The following is an 18,511-nucleotide window of genomic DNA, read 5'->3' on the forward strand; positions in this document are numbered from 1 at the left end:
AAGGTAATCATATCCTTAAAGCACTTTTTCACGACTAGAATAAAGCTTCTATGTTTTGCGCTGCATAATACAACTGGCAACCTCCACTGATGATGACATGATAATAAGCAACAGAAACCTGTCTGGGCTGAAGGGCACACTGGGAGCTGAGCCATATCACCCACAACCCACATCCAAAACCAAAATAAAAAAGCTGGTTCCAAACATAAAGTTCTGGTCCAACACAGAAACTTTCACAACCGCAATTCTTATAACACTTCTTTAGTTTATATGTGTTTATAATGTAAGCTGGATCAGCCTTACCATTTGAGGAATCCACACATAGAAAAGAAAACCAGTTACAGAACCAACTTCTTAACTTCAATTGTAGTCGAAATATTTTAACAGTATTTCTTACCCAAACTTCATGCTGTTAAAACGTAAAAACATCACCTTTAAAATGTAATATAACCGATTACATTTTTAGAATTATAATGGATAATATTTAGTTCCCTCTAAATTTCCCTTTTATAGTCTAAATTTTAATGATCTTTCCAGATCCAGATATATTCAGTTTTTCAGTGTGAACAATCCAAGCGGGCTGAGAAGCGGCCATCTGCCTCCACCAGAGGATGGTGGAGGATGACGGTCAACCAGAGGAGCTCATTTAGAGTCTAAATAAGGAACCGAGAATTCATGGCTTTAAAAGTCCGAGCGCTTCTTTGTTAGAATGGCCAACAGTTGGTCATTTGTTGTTAATGGGACACGACTCCAAAGGGATTATTTCATTGTTTTTTTATTTATTAATTCATTCATTTTAAGTTTTTGATTTATTCATTGGGGGGGATATATGACTTGTATATACCTGTGTATTTGTTGAAAAGAAAATACGAGACTATGTATTTCTGGAGATTTGCTCGTCTTTTATTTTAATTTATTTTATGTTTTCATAATGTTTGGAAGTTCATGCATTACATCGACTCGCAGGTCAGGAGCTTCCCGCCTGTGAATGAAGCCGGAGAAGGCGGTGCTCCGTGCGGCCTCGCTGGATTTCACGGCTCGCTGTCGGCCTTAACCTCCGCCGCAGCTCCGTGAACCTGAACACATCCCGACAGATTTCACTTTGATCTGAGGCTGTCTCACACACTTTCACCGCCGAGCCGCAGAAAGGGCTCTAATGATCCAGGAATTATCCGCTAATTATCCGCACACAAAGTAGCCCAAAGCGCACACGAACCGAGGCAGATACGTCGGGAGCGCGCAAACCACGGGGCTAATGTTGACCTAATCAGAGAGGATGCTTCAGCAGAAATTCCAAATTAATAATAATAACTGCAACAATAATATGAATAATAATAATAACTGGCTGTATTATAACTGGGAGTATTGGACTGCATAAATGAGAGTAGGTGATTAAATGTAATGGAAATTAATTGGCTTGACTGAATTAAATTGCAACTTGGATATGAACTGGCACAAAATTTGTTGGCTATATAAATAAAAAGGAAGTGAACTAAATAATGATGATAACAACAACAACAATACTACTACTACTAATAATAATAATAATAATAAAAATAATATGTAGGGAAGCACTAAAACATGCAGCGTCTTTTTAATTCAAGCATCATAAATTTGATTTGGCAGACTTCACAACTGAGAGTCACATTAAAATATTAGAGGCGGCGTTGTAATACTTTATAAAATACTGTGTTTGAATGTAATTTACTCAAGATGAAGCTCTTTACTTCCAGCCCTGTTTCAGGCTCTGTTTAGCATGGGTCAACACTGCAAGAATAGGTAGCAACTACAGAGATGTACTGATCCATTGCTGGATCCTATGACAATATGTGGTCTTATCTGTATAATTTATACGTTAAATCATATAATCTTATAATTTAGTCATCTTCGATTTCAGCTCAGATTCATGCATGTTCTAAAGCAAACATTTTAGTTTTTATTTCAGTTTTATTTATGTAATTCATTCATTTAACTCCTGCTCAGGTTTTTGTCAGTTTTTTTTATTTTTGCTTTTTATTTTGTGTTTTTATCTTGTAAAACTGCATAAAAAATGACCAAAGAAAGAGGAAGTTTGATCAAATCTATCTAACTTAATCTAAGTTGCCACTGTAAAACACAGGTTGTTTTAGAGGAAACATTATAGAAGCTATTTAAAAGTCTTGCTGTAAAAACTGATCTTCTCAAATAATTAAATCATACATTGAAGTTAAACTTGAGCTGCTTGCATATGGCACATCCATTTGAGTACTAAGTGTGGGCACTTTGTTTTTTTAAATTTGTCCCTAAGCAGATCAAATAAGAAGGAGCAGAACAGCCAGAGAGAACATTAAGCCTTAAGAGCTGCCTGAAAACGTCTTCCACACAATGAACAGGTTTATAGCTAACTGGGATCAGGATGGGAGAGAGGAAAACATGTTTCATCTCTAGGATAAAATAACATCTCTCCCAAGCCAAAGCGAGAGCACCACAATTAAAAAGGAAAAGCATAAAATACTGATTTTCTAACTAAAAGCAGGATGTAGTTTTTAGTTAATTTTTTCAAATCTTAGTTACTAGAAGCAGGCCTATAGAGCTTCCTTACTTAGGCTTTTTAGAACCCTAACATAAGTGGACATGATATCTGAGCTGCATAGGAGTCTGATAGATAGTCGACTTGGTCCATTTCTGCAGCATTTATGGCGTTCTGTGTGGCTCTGAGGTTCTGATCTGAGAATAGGTGCTTGTATTGCTGATCCTCTGCCACCCAGTCTGCTGTTGTAATACGAGCCATATGTTCTCTGTGGGCCATGGGCCGAAGCCAGGGCCGCTCAGGACATATTGACGGCGGTGAGGGCAGTGTCAGCAGCGGCAGGCCCCAGGGCCCCCACCATCATTTCACTATAGCCCTCAGCCTCTTTTCTCTCCGCTCACTCCTTATGGAGGAAAATGTCGGCTACAATACGGCGGCCTTCAGCCTCTTTCTTCCCCATGTCTTTCATTGACCCACTAGAAAGCCAAGAACAGGGGCCCCAGGGCCACTAAGGCCTTTTGATGGGGATTGGAATTAATTATCTCCAATAACACAATTGTGCTCGGTCAACGAAAAGAGCAAAGAAATCCCCTTCAGAATCAGAGAGATGAGAAGAGTGAGGGAGCGAGAGAGCCCCAGCTTTTCCATTAAAATAATTCAGAGGAAGTTTATTAGAGCTTTGTGAGGTGCTAATATGGATCAGCCGGGAGGTTGGTGGTCCTGGGGGGGAGGGGATGGATGTGTAATTGGCAGTCTCACTGGTCATTCTGGTTCAGTTTAGGGAAGAGAAGTCATTAAAGGGGTTGAACTAAATCACTTTTTAAACTAGGTGACTGTTAAAACAGCAAATACTGCAGCTTAAAAACTTATCTGTCATCAAACATTTAGCACTAATAATCAGACACTGTTCACACTGATTAGCTGCAGTGTTTCTTGGTTTTCCGATGTTGTCATTAACGTTTGACCATCACTTTTTACCGGTAGACTAAAAACAGCTGTGCATTTACTTTTAGACTCCTTTGAGTCAAAACCTTCTAGAAGTACCACTGCAGTGACAGCTGCCCGTCCTGTCTGTGTGCCCAGCTTAACAATTATGTACTGAGATTAAGCTGCACACAGGGGTCTCTATTTCAATAAGTTGTCAGAAGTTACTAATTAGGTAATTTCCGAGGGCCGTTGATTGACTGGATTTTATATAGGGATATCAGCGTATAGGAGGCGGAATATAAATGCACACCCCATTTTTCAAATTTTTGTTTGTAAAACAAATCTGAAAGTCTTGCATCAGTTTCCTTCAAGTTCACAACTCTCTTCCATTGTGCTAAGAAACACATGAGTGGTATTTCTGATGAAATAAGTCTCTGTTTCTGTTTTGTAATCTGAATCTGTCTAAAAAACAGCACTGAAATAACTAGATTTAATCTGGATCTGTTTGGTTTGTTAAGTAGAGATCTGAACTAAATGACTTTCTGAAGATACAAAATTCAAGCAGCTTCCAATTATGTTTTATGGATTCATTTAGCAAATATATGGCAGCAAATCAAAATCAGAGAAAAGAAAAACTCATTGATTTCTCTCTTGCTGGTTAGACAGTAGCATTAAACTGTTTAACAGGAAAAATCTTTTGGGTAACAGGACATATTTATGGGATACAGGCAAAAGATATAATTTGTTAAATAATTTAATCATCTACATGAAATCATTGATTCTTGGTGTCTTCATCACTGCCCAAGCTGAAACCACAGCATCAGTTGGAATGGATGGATGGTCAGACCTCCAGGCACACATCACCTGAGCCAGAACTGTGGCTACAGCACTCTTCAGTTAGCATTCTGATTGGTCGTAATGAGTGAGGTAAAACACTTCACTGAACTGAGGTCCAGAATCAGAACCATAGCACTGCTACTTACTTTGCACCCCCACCCCCAGGGTTAGGGTTATCATTGGTACTGGAACAACATTTGAGTCTTCTTGCAGAGGATCAGCTCAGGTTAAAGAAACAGCTCAGGTTAAAGAAATGCAGCATCTTTTTATATTCTGGAATAGGCTTCTTCATGTTTTTTTTCATACATAATTAAAAATGTTTATGCAAACAGTGGTACCCTGACTTGAGTTTGGCCCCGTTCACACTACAGGCAATTGTGGCCCATATCTGATTATTTTGGTGTCAAGTGACCAGGTCAGACTATTTAGAACAAGTGTGAATGCTAAGATCTGGCCCATATGTGATTTTTAAAATCAGATTTAAGCCACTTCCAAATCCTGAATCCAACTCGTATCTAATCTTTTTCAGTGTGACTCCAGTGTGAACAACCAAGGCGGATTTAATGTGACTCTGACGTCACTTTCTATTGACATTCGTCACAACTTTATGCCAGCAAGAAGTGACAGCAGTTACAAAGATGGACAACCACTGCAATGGTACGGCACAGTGAAGGGACAGTGAGATGTCGGGCCTCATTTTATAAGGAGTGACACCTCTATTTAAGCCAGGTCGGAATTTTGCAGCCAAAGCTCTGCAAATTGCCACAATACAGAATTTCACTCTCGTTTTGTTCGAGCGTTTCCTCCTCAGCACCTGCTGACACATTAAACGACTTCCATTGGACAGACACCATTACTACAAAAGCAACAACACAAATTTCTTCCTTGTTTGCTGGACCGGATCATGCTGTGTGTGACGTCATTGTGATTGTTCTTTTGTGCATGCGGGTCAGTTTGGAACCACAAACAGATCCCATTGGAGTCAGATATAGACAACCTTTTAGAAGTAATGTGAACAATGCAAAAAAATCTGGTTTTAGAAACATTTTGAACTGAGCAAGAAGACCTGCGATGTGAATGTAGCCTAGGTGTCATGTTGATGGTCATGGGAGGCAGACAAGTTTAAGATCACATCCACACAGCTGATGAGACGGTGGACTTTTTTGTTCTCATCGTCTTTGTTTTGTCATGTGCAGCATCTGAATGTTATTTCAGAGTTAACAGAGATCACCAAGATCCATGTCTTACACACACACCCACACACATACTCCCAGGTGGCATCAGAAGTTGGAGCTCCAACAAACTGAGTCTTTCTTAAGAACAAGCAGATTAACGGCTGCAGGATTAAGAGCAGGACACCCAAGTCGACAACAAGTGGTCTGCCATTGCCATGGTAACCAGACCGTAGCGGGAGGCAACCCACCCCTTTTATGACCCAGACATCACAACTGATGAAAATTCCCCAATAGTCTCCCCGATATCTTCATTAAGAGTTCCACAGCTAAACCAAACGTTATCTTTTCAGTTTTCATTTTGGCGTCTGTTGCCAACCTACAATCATTCTGACCTTTATAAAACTTTTTTTATTCTTATGTCATCTACAGCACTACACATGTGACTGATGTAGCCAAATGTGGGACAAACAACGATTGACTGAGACAACATTTTAAGGTCATCTTTGGAATTAATATAATAATCCAAAAATACAAATACACTTAATCGACAGAATTAGAGAAGGACCTAGTTTAATTTCAATATTCCTAGCTCACAGCAAACCTCTAACAGGATTCAGATTGAAAATCAAACACTTTGATTATATTCCTTTGTTTCCTATGACTAATGTGAAATTATCCCTTAAAGCACAGTAGGCTCTGGAGTTAGGTTGATGCAGCTGTGTGTCTGCCTGTCATTTTTTTTTTTTCAGCAACATTGATGTGGCTGCATTATTGGACTTGTATCTTCTGCCTTCTTCAAAAATTATCCTACTGGGAATAGCCTGGAAACAAAGCAGTGAACAAGTAACGAGAACATGATCCACGTGCAGAATACTGACCATCATCAGTATGGTCAGAACCATTCCAGCTGACTTTACTGAGAGAAAGGTGTCAGATTCCACAGTGCGTCAGTTTGTTGCATATGCAGCTGCATACCAGCAGGTCAGAAAGTCCATGCTGACACCTGTCGTCTGCATGAAGGCACCGGCAGTGGGCACATGAGGATCAGAGCTGGACCACAAAGCAAAAGAAGAAGGTGGCCTGGTCTGATGAAGTCCTTTCTCTTTACCACAGTGGCTGGCTTGTTGAGTGTGCACAACTTACCTGGTCTACTGAATCTGTGCCCCAACATTTCTTGGCAGCAATAGGGGTCTAAGCACACTATTACATGGCTGGACATTATCATACCTGTTTAGGGTGCATCCTAATGTTGTGATAAGTACCAAAAAGAAACTACTTCCATCCATCAACCTCATGTAACAATGAGTCCTACTGGTGCTGCTCCCCTTCCAAGTGATGTTTTATCTCTCAAATCTCAAAAGAAGACTCTTCTTCACCTACTTCCTCGTTGTCCTCTATGCAACAGAAATGTGATTCAACTTTATTTCATTGTATATTTATAATGTCAGTGTTCCAATACATTTTCATATAGAAATTCAGGACTTTTCCAGACTCACCATTTGAGAGTTCTCAGTCCTTTACACTTATTTAAAAATATAAATACAAAAGTTTATTAAAAGCTTTTAATTATAAAATTCTAAAGCTGGCTGTGAATTTATGGCACATATCTCAATGGAACATGAAAACACCTGAAACTTAGGGAAAGGTACTAAAGGAAGGGACATAAGGAAGGAATGAAGGCAGGGCACAAGAATGATAGAACAAAGCGAAGGAAGGAAGTATAGACAAAAGGAGAAAAAGAAGTAAGGGCACACAGAAGAAAGCAATGAAACATGGAAGGGCATTAGGGAGGAAGCAAGGAATGGCAAAAAAAGGAAGGAAAGAGCAAAGGGCATATGGGAGGGAGAGAGTTAGGAAAGAAGGACATAAGGAAGGTAGGAAAGAATGAAAAAAAACTATGAAAATAGGAAAGAGAGTTAAAAGAATGAAAAAATGAACACTATTTAGACAATGGGACAGGGAATACAGTCTGGAAATATATTTTTCCATGTTCTTCATTTTTCATACTTATTCATACCTGCAAAACACAGAAATCAAATTCCAGACTTTACCAGACTGTGTAGGAACTTCTATAAATAATAGAAATAATATATATAAAATGACAAATCTTTCTACTTTGGTTCATGGCATAGCACACCTTTCACCTGATGCCCCCAAACATTTTACTCTACAAAACCTTGTCTCTCATCATTTATTCTAAAGACAATAAAGACCACAGCAAAAAGAATTAATCACAATGTTAGGAAGTCTTTTTTTTTTTACTTTACAGAAAAACTGGCAAAGGCAAAACAGGTTTCAGATCAAGTAACAGAAAACATAACAGAATCACCCTTTGATGAAAAAAAAATGTTAAATTTGATTAACAGTGGAGAATAAGGTGAAGGTGGGATTTAGGGATTAATTCTGAATCTGCTCTGACCAAAAAACTAATGCTGGATAATTTTTTTGGTGCCATCCCAGTGAAACATCTAAAAGATACTAAAACCATTTCCACAGTCAGTGGTGATATGGAGATGTATGTCAGCCAAAGGAAGAGGAAAGATGGTAGTCAGTAGGTCTACAGGATGATACTGCTTCTGTCTACCGAGCAAACAGTATTCAGACTTTTCTCAGTAACAGCAGATAAACGTAGTGTATCAGACAGCAAACAGTCTGGATCTTAATGTCCCTGGAACTTTATGTCTGAAGGTTTTTTAAGTTCTGTCCTGCATTTACAGTATTATTAACCAGTATGGACTGGACACTTTATCCAGCTTCGCACACCAACAGCTTTGCCAAACTGTTAAAATTCATTTTTAGAGAATGGAGAACTTCATGGCTTACTCTCATCTGCTACAGTGATCTTCGGAAATCAAATTCAGCTGCTCCTCTGTAATGTTACATACACTCAGAGATCTGAATTTTTACATTTATATGCCTACATCCACACACCCTTATCAGACCAATCCAGACAAAAGGGTTCATCTGAACCAGTCAGTAGATCTTGATGGAGTACTCCACTTCCAGCCAGTAATACCTGTGGCCTGGGATTGTTCTGGAGCTCTCTGTCTCTGAAAACGTAAAGAGCAGGGATTGAAAAACTGAAACTTATTTTTCCTACAGGTTGTCGAAGGTGGTGTTGCAAAAACAGAGCTCAGCTCCCAATGCTGGGGCAGATTATAGTAATGGACTGAGACTAAAAGAGGAACAGAACCGGCACCAAGTAAAAAATCCAATTGGTATCAAAAGTCTGATTCACTTGGGTTAAAATTTTGCTGCATAACTGTTTTACACCTGCTTCAACAAACCCACTGTCATCTGGACAAAGCCAGCAGCACTGTGAGGATCATGTTCTTTGATTTCTCCAGTGCATTTAAAACAATCCAACCTGATTTGCTTTGTCAGAAACTCCAGAAGACTCAGGTGGAGGCCTCAACAATCTCCTGGATCAAAGACTACCTGACAAACAGACCACAGTTTGTGAGACTGAAGCGTTATGAGTCTAACCAGGTAGTCAGCAGCACAGGAGCACCACAGGGGACTGTACTCTCAACATTCCTTTTCACTCTGTACACCTCAGACTTCCAGTACAAGACAGACTCCTGTCATCTGCAGAAATACTTGGATGATTCTGCAGTTGTGGGGTGGATAAAAGATGGACAAGAAGCGGAGTACAGGGAGCTGGTGGACCACTTTGTGGCATGGTGTGGAAACGATCATCTCATCTTGAATGTGAATAAAACAAAGGAGATGATTGTAGATTGGAGATCCTTGTGCAAAGAAGGATTCTTCATAAAATGGAGAACATTATGGAGTGTTAGGATTATGAATCTGAGAATATTATTTAATATTAATATGTTAATATTTTATCAAACAATATTTCGGTTCCGTTAAGGGTTGTCCTGCGAATACCAGCCCAGTAAGGCGGTGGTATTAGGACAAAATAGAAAAGGGTGAGCCAAGCTCTGACACTATTGAACAGCAAAACTCTGCACACACATGGAATGAATTCACACAATTGCTTAAAATACAAGAATTTATTAACAAAAATAAGTCAACTCAAAGTCAAACATATTTCAATCAACAAACTCTTTACTATGCTAAAACAATCCAGCTAACTATCAAGCAGAATTAAAGAATAGGGAAGACTAATGGGCTATGTACAATATAAACAAGTTGATGAAAGATGATTGAAAACCATGACCAAAAGAGTGATGCAACATTACCATGCAATGTTAATGTTTGAGAACCAAGGATTATCTTGAAGAATCTGGAAGTGAAGTTAAGTTAAGTTTGTCTTGGAACTAACTTAGACAATCATTCACAATGCAAGATCAGATAAAATATTATTTTAATAAAATAATGTTTTAAATAATGATCTGCTGAATAAAACCACCCTTCTGGATGACCATTTCTCAACGCTGTCTAATTAGCTGCCTTTATTTATTAAAATAATATTTAAAGAAACATTATTAAGGGAGTATTTTGGAAAAGAGCCAAATCTTTCTGGAGAAATGGGGCTTAATGGTGTTTACTTAGTTATCAAATTTAGTAAAATGATGTTTAGGGACTATTATTTACTAGCTTGAAAACTAACAACCTGTCTGTAAAATATTATTTGGCAGCAAGCACATGTTCTTACCGGTTAGCATTGAGATAACAAAAGAAGCTGATAGCTTAGCACCAGAATCAAACACATACCTTTAAAATACCAGGGTTAATAAAAGGGTTAAAATGCATAAACGCAGACGGCGCGTTATGAATGTTGGGACCTACAGCCATGGATTTCAACATTAAAACTCCGAAGGGGAAAAGGGGGGTAGCAGAGGACTTCCCACGATGACACTGCCCGCATATAACCCCCCACCTTTCCACAAGTCTTTCTCTTCCACACCGATGACCATCGGGATAGGAGGGAACAAAGCGCGCTGATGTCTTTTGCTGGCAAAAAGACATAAATTCAACTGGATCCAAAGCCATACGATCATCGATCATATGCAAAGTTAAGTAGAATGAAATACTGTCTGTGTATCCGGTATTTTCATTCATGAACGGGGAAATTAAGAGTTGCTTACCTTTCTCTCCGAAGTCCCGCAGAAGCAAAACTGTGTCGCAGAGAGATCCCCGGCAGAGAAGCTGTTTCTATAAGCCGAGTCTGAAGGAAGGACCACGGCTTGCACCACCGTGTTACGGTAACGAACAGCCACCCAGCTCTCCGGAGCTAACCCTATTGTTCACAGAGCGAACGCAGAGGTTCCGCTTGTTGACTGTGGACGTTTCGTCGAACTTCATCGCCCTTGGACAACATTTCCTCGCCATGGTCAGAGGTTAGGTTTGGGCAGATTAACAGATAGGTTTAGGATGAAATTATCTAAACGTTTTCATGTTATGAAGTTTGGTTTTGTGAAACTCGGCTATCTTTGTGCTAGCATGCTATCTGTAGCATGCTATCAGTAGCACGTGCCAGTTCTTTGTTCTTTGTATGTTTTAAAGTTAAGATAAACTTTATTTAAAGGGTGGTTTTAACCAGAACATTGCTCATAACGCGCCGTCCACGCTTATGCATTTTAACCCTTTTATTAACCCTGGTATTTTAAAGGTATGTGTTGATTCTGGTGCTAAGCTATCCGCTTCTTTGTTAGCTCAACGACTAGCCGGTAAGAACACGTGGTAGCACTAAGTAAATACCATTAAGCCCATTTCTCCAGAAAGATTTGGCTCTTTTCCAAAATACCCTTTTTTAAAATATTTATTCGAATATTATTTCAATAACTAAAGGCAGCTAATTAGACACCGTTGTGAAATGGTCATCCAGAAGGTTGGTTTTATTTAGCAGATCATTATTTAAAACATTATTTTATTAAAATAATATTTTATCTGATCTTGCAGTGTGAAGGGCTGTCTAGATGTTGCTGATTATTGCCTAAGTTAGTTCCAAAACTAACTTAACTTCATTTCCGGATTCTTCAAGATAATCCTTGGTTCTCAAACATAAACATTGCATGGTAATGTTGCATCACTCTTTTTGGTCATGATTTCCAATCATCTTTAATCAACTTGTTTATATAGTACATAGTCCATTAGTCTTCGTCATTCTTTAATTCTGCTTGGTAGTTTAGTTGGATTGTTTTAGCATAGTAAAGAGTTTGTTGATTGAAATGTGTTTGACTTTGAGTTGACTTATTTTTGTCAATAAATTCTTGTATTTTAAGAAATTGTGTGAATTTATTCCATATATGTGCAGAGTTTATGCTGTTCAATAATGTCAGTGCTCGTCTCACACCTTTCTATTTTGTCCTAATACCATTGCCTTACTGGGCTGGTATTAACAGGACAACCCTTAACAGACCGAAATATTATTTGATCAAATATTAAAATATTAATATGAATTATTAAATAATATTCTCAGATTCATATTTACAACATGAACAACCTTCTGTTTAAAATCACCCTTTAAATAAAGTTTGTCTTAACCTTAAAAACACACCAACACAGAACACAAACTGAGCATGTGTGCTGCAGATGGCCTGCTAGCACCAAGATAGCTGAGTTCAACACAAACAAAACCAAACTTCATAAAATGAAAAACGTGTAGATCATTTCAATCTAAATCTTTCTATTATTGTTCTGCCCAAACCTAACTTTGTATGAACCATGCTGAGGAGTTGTCTGGGTGACGACAAAGTTTGAAGAGAGCTCCGTGAACGAAGCGGTTAGCTGGCAGCTAACCTCCGGAGCAGTGGCTTGGTGGCCCGTTCTGTCCGCTGACCACACTGCACGTTAACCGCCGTAATGCGGTCTCCGTTGTCCTTCCTTGGGAAAATGCTGCTCTCGGCGCCGTGCTGGGAACTCTCTGGAAACAGTTCACTTCTGCAGATCTCAGAGAGAACAGTCAAGCAATGCTTGTACCTTGATTACCCCGTTCATGAATTAAAATAACCGGATACGCAGACAGTGATTTATTGCTACTTATTTTGTGCATATGATTGCATGATCTTATGACACCCTTGGATCCAGTTGAAGAGTTTATGTCTGTTTGCCAGCAAAGAGACATTAGCGCGCTGTCTCCTCCTATCCCGATGATCACTGGAAGAGATCGGACCATTGGAAGGGGGTGCATTTATGCAGCCAGTGGCATCATGGGAAGTCCGCTGCTACAGTTTGCTTGGCTGTGCCAGAAGTAGGTTAATGTAATTAATTTTGAAAGGTCCAGAAAAGTTTGTACCGGAGTTTAATGTTGAAATCCATGGCTGTGGGTCCCAACAGGAGAACCCTGAGCATCCTCTTCATGAGACTGTCCTACAACAACAGAGTGTCTTCAGTCAGAGGCTTCTTCAGATGTGCTGTAAGACAGACCGCTACAGGAGATCCTTCCTGCCCACAGCCATCAGCATCTACAACGGCTCTTTGAAGAAACCTTCATAATGAGCTACAACATTTAATTTCCCCTTGGGACTAATAAAGTATTTTTGAATTGAATTGTTTTTATTCACCGCACCTTTTTGTTTGGATCAGTAAAGTTCCATCATGCCTAGACAGAACCCAGCTTATCCAACAAAATCACTTTTTAAACTGAGGAAGAGGGGAACCACCATGACAGCCAGACTACCTCGGAACCAACAGCGTCCTAGCCTCAAAGTGACCTCCCCAAGCGGAAAGAACAGCTGTTTCAGTGGAGCCGACAATCCCTTCGGCAAAGAGAGAGAGGCAGAGCTGACCAAACCCAAACTAAACAGCTGTCTGACCCAGCAGCAGGGAGTCTCATGTCCTGTTCTATGACTAAGGCTGTTTTCTGGCATCAGAACCTGACACATCTCAAAGGCTCTCATCCATATTCTTTTACCCAACCTGGGTTGATTAGAAAGCTACAGCACACTTAGATTAAGTATGGACACCCGCTACTACACAGCCTAACAGATAGACACCACAATGGTGACACATAGTCTACTGATAATCACTGAGGGAGGGTACATCCATTGCATTGGAGTGCCAGATATAAAACTACATGTGACCTTCTATCGAGGATCTTCGTCATCCTCTAACAGACGGCGACAGTCCGAGACAAGAGCCTTAGCGCTGACCTCTGTAATCATTCCTCTGCCTTAATTTAGATTAAAAGAGCTAAAAGTTAGAAACTGGTTGAAAGTCGTTCCTTTAAGAGTCTTTAGATAGAGTGTGTGATCGCTTCCGGGGTTACAAAGGACCGGAGGGGCTCCGAGGCGTCTGACCGCCAGCAGGGTTGGTAGCCCAGACACTCTACTGTGATACCTCTTACTTGTTCTAATACATAAGCTCGTTAAAACACATACTTTCTGTTGCTGCATTTAACGTTTGGGGACTCTGTGTTTTACAGTTTTTTCTAGTAGTGGTAAGGGGTCGTTAGCTTAGCGATAGCTTTAGCTCCACCATGGCTACCCGTTCTGCTGTTTCTCTCTCTGAGTCTCCTCATCTCTCCTGTTAGGAGACAGAGTCATAGCTCTGTTGAGCCATCTATTCCCTTAGCTCTCAGCAGTCATGACTTTATGGGGTTCTTCTTAAATAAAATTGATTCTATTAAACATAAAATCTTTGACATACTCCCGAAGATGATTACTCCATCCTCAGCAAGTGAGACATTGGAAATAACTGCAGAACCTGATTTGTGTTTGGAGTGTTTTGATCCTGTGGGGCTTCCTGAGTTATCAGAAATATTAGCTTCATCTAAACCTTCAACTTGTATGTTAGACCCAATCCCAACCAAATTATTTAAGGAAGTGTTCCCTCTGATTACCAGCCCCATTTTAGGTATGATTAATCTATCCTTAGTAAATGGATATGTACCACAAGCTTTTAAGGTAGCTATAATTAAACCTTTACTTAAGAAACCTTCACTTAATTGAGATGACTTGAAAAATTACAGACCTATATCCAATCTTCCATTCTTATCTAAAATTCTTGAGAAAATAGTTGCTAATCGAATGTGTAAGCATTTACACCGCAATGACCTGTTTGAAGAGTTTCAGTCAGGCTTCAGACCTCATCATAGCACTGAAACAGCTCTGCTGAAAGTCACTAATGGTATTCTTATGGACTCAGATAATGGACTTGTGTCTGTACTTGTCCTGTTAGATCTCAGTGCTGCATTTGATACAGTCAATCACAATATTCTCTTAGAACGGCTGGAATATGCTGTAGGGATCAGGGGAACAGCGCTAGGCTGGTTTAAATCTTATTTGTCTGACAGATTCCAGTTTGTTCATGTAAATAATAAATCATCTTTAAACTCTGGGGTTAATTGTGGAGTACCACAGGGTTCAGTACTTGGGGAAATTCTCTTTACTATATATATGCTTCCAATAGGTCAAATGATCAGGCAGCATAGGATACATTTTCACTGTTACGCTGATGACACTCAACTTTACTTATCCATGAATCCTGATGAGCCCAATCAGTTAGATAGACTACAAGCACGTCTTGAAGACATAAAAACTTGGATGACTTTAAATTTTTTGCTTCTAAATTCAGACAAGACAGAAGTTGCCTATCTAGGAGTGATGCTGAAAAACTAGTCCATGCATTTGTTATTTCAAGGCTGGACTATTGTAATTCTTTACTATCAGGATGTCCACAAAATGCAGTTAAAAGCCTTCAGCTGATTCAAAATGCTGCAGCAAGAGTTCTGATGAAAAAAAAAAGATCATATTTCTCCTACTTTAGCTTCCTTTCATTGGCTCCCTGTTAAATCCAGAATAGAATTTAAAATTCTCCTCCTCACATATGAAGCCCTTAATGATCTAGCTCCATCATACATCAGAGATCTGATTGTTCCATATGTTACTAACAGAGCACTTCGTTCTCAGACTGCAGGTTTACTGGTGGTTCCTAGAGTCTCTAGAAGTAGAATGGGAGGCAGATCCTTTAGTTATCAGGTTCCTCTCCTGTGGAACCAGCTCCCAGTTTTAGTCCGTGAGGCAGACACCCTATCTACTTTTAAGGCTAGGCTTAAAACTTTCCTTTTTTTTTTTTACCGTGTCCTGTCCAGCAGAGTATCGCTCCGAATTGTGGTCAGAGTGCCAAGAAATTGCCCAACAGATTTACTTTCACAAGCAGAGCATCACAGCTACTGCTTTAAAGCTCTGCTTGATATTTATAAAAGAAACTTTATTATAAACTTCTTTGGGAATATTTCAATTGTTACAGAGACTGAAATGAAAAGGAAAAAAGAAGCTCAAAAAGAGAGAGATGGGAGAAAAAGGGGAGAAAAGGAGGAAAGAGTGGAGGAGAGAAAGAAGGATGAAGAGAATACAAGGTTACACCCTGCTTTCTTATACACCTGCAGATGTTTTTTGTAATTTATTTTTTAACAAAATAGTACACGGTAATTCTGAATGTAAAATGTACTTAGTGAGAGGTGCAACCCAATATAGAACATCTGTGTATCTGTCAACACCTGAAGCTTAACATCTGTGAGTATGAGTGTGGACGCGCTTTTGTTTACAAGGTTTCTCCACAAAAATATGCAATAGGGAGTTTGAGGACCCACAGGCCTGCCCCATGGTCCTGGACGGACACTGAGGAGATTTACCTAGCAGCGACAGTGCAGAAGCCCCAGGGAGCCGCAGCGACGAGCCCACAGGCCCCGCCGGCAGCCGTCCATGCCTGAGCAGATCCAGCCATGGACCCAGAGGCCCAAGACCCCGGGACACACCACCCCCCAAGCAGAGGCCCGACAGAGCCCAGGGGGCCAGGCCCCGGCAAGCAACCACCGGGAGTGAGCCAGCACACACCAAAGCACACGGCCCCGGACACGAGAACCACAAGTACACCAGCGGGTAGAGACTCCAACCATCGGCAGGCGGTGTGGCGGGGAGGAAGCTAATCCAGGAGAGGGAGCAGTCCAAAGGCGAACCTGTCGCAAAAAAAAAAAAAAAATAGGCACACACAGTCCCAATCACCCTCTCCCACCCTCATGCATACACATAAAATCACTCACACTCAACGTAAGAATAAACAACAATGGACGTCACACACTCACTCACACTCCCCATGCACACTCTATAATCACAGGTCCAGGCGCCGGTACCCCCTAGGGGCAACCAGCCCCCGGACCCAGGAGGTGGTCCCCTTCCCTCCTGGGGCAGAGGCAGGCAGACAGCGCCGGTATTGCCCAGACCCGAGTGAACCTGGCCCGGCTCCCGCCCCGAACCCAGTCCCCAACAACCCCCATCTTCTGTACAGAAGAGGGGTCCACATGGCCCAAAGCAACCCGCCAACCGGAGCCGCCCCAGGACGGAGCAGTCCCGACCCCCCAACGAGCTCCGATCCCAACCCCATGAGTCTCCCACCCCCAGTGAACCCCAACAAGAACCTCCCCACAGGGCCACCCCCAACAAGGACACCGATATCGAACACATCCCCCCGAACCCAAACGCCACGAATCCCCACCCCTACAGGGGCACACCCCCACAGGTGAACTCCGTGGCCGAGAAGCCACACCCACACAGCGCAAGCTCCACACACAGCCCCGCTCTAAGAACCCCCGCTGCACCGTGCTCCCTCACCACACAGCGCGCCGCAACGGAAAGGCAAGGGTCCCACGCAACGCCTTTCCTTTTTGATAAAGCTTATAGTTAGAGTGGCTGATGTTATCTCCCTTATTTTTACCTCTGCCTTTCTCCCTCCCTGCTGGATGGAGTAAGGGGGATTCAGGTTTAGCCTAAACCGGCTCAGTTATGGTTGAGGTGCAAACACACCCTCCATTTCTGCTACCTGTGTGACCCCTTCTCTTTTCCAATGGTTATAATCAGTCAGACAGAGAGAGGTATCCCGATCCTTGTGGTTTTTAGTATAACAATGGCCATCAGTGGGCTCTAGATGAACAAACTTTATCAGTTTATTATTTTACTTAGTACCCCTACATGGGGCCTGTTCTGGGGTGGCCCGGCTCTGGCACTTGGTGGTTTGGTCTGGCCCCCCCGGCGGCCCCGCGCTGTTCTGGACCCTTTGTGGGGTGCCTTGAGACAACATTGTTGTAAATAAGCGCTATTTAAAGAAATAAACGGAAACTATCTCTGTAGTTATGCTGCTATAGGCTTAGGCTGCTGGGGGACATAATGACCACTTTCTCCCTCTTCGTTACATTCTCACACTACTTTCCAATTTTGCATTATTTGCTGTTATTTCAGTTTTTTACTTTATGTTCTCTCTCTTTTCTCTTCCTAGAAGCTACACCTTGCCTGACTCTGTGTCTACCTTTGACACCTTTCTGGACAGGGGCATTGTCCAAGCTTCTGCTGGCAACAACTTAATGCTCACCCTCTACCGATGATCCACTTAGCCCTGTCTTTCAGTGTTTAACCCTTTCTCTCTCCTAGATATAGCAATTGACTGAGCTTTTACTGTAACTGATTATATGTGCTCTCTTTCAGACTCTATCCTTGAAAACTGGCTCAAAGTTTCTGTTCTTTCTTTCTAGATGAAACGACTAAAGGAGCTACATCGACAAAAATGTACTTTTCCTTCCCATAGATAGTACTCCTGGATCAGTGCTTTTGTATTCTTTGTGTGTCTCTGCTCTGTTCTCTCAAACCCCCAGTTGGTCATGGCAGATGGCTGCTCACACTGAGCCTGGCTCTGCTGGAGGTTTCTTCCTGTTAAAAGGGAGTTTTTCCTCCCCACTGTCACTACATGCATGCTTAGTATGAGGGATTGCTGCAAAGTCAACGCCAGGGACTGTCCACTGTCTCTACATGCTCATCCAGGAGGAGGGAATGCAACAAATCTCTGACTGGATGCAATCTGCTGGGTTTCCTTAGATAGAAAAACTTTTTATCCAATTTGAATAAATAACTGAATCTGACTGCACTGTTCAATGGTTAGGACTAATTGGAATGTAGGAACCTGACTGTTGTGAAGTGCCTTGAGACGACATATGTGAATTGGCACTATATAAATAAACTGAATTGAAAACTGAATTCTTGTTTTCTATCGTAATCATTTGTTCTTTACATAATTAATAATTGGATAGAAACACTTGAAATGTGTCACCCTGTGTGTATCTATAACAGAGTTTTGCATTTTTATGGAATTACTGAAATAAATGAAC

This window comes from Girardinichthys multiradiatus, chromosome 19, assembly GCF_021462225.1.
Source record: "Girardinichthys multiradiatus isolate DD_20200921_A chromosome 19, DD_fGirMul_XY1, whole genome shotgun sequence".
Classification (NCBI taxonomy): domain Eukaryota; kingdom Metazoa; phylum Chordata; class Actinopteri; order Cyprinodontiformes; family Goodeidae; genus Girardinichthys; species Girardinichthys multiradiatus.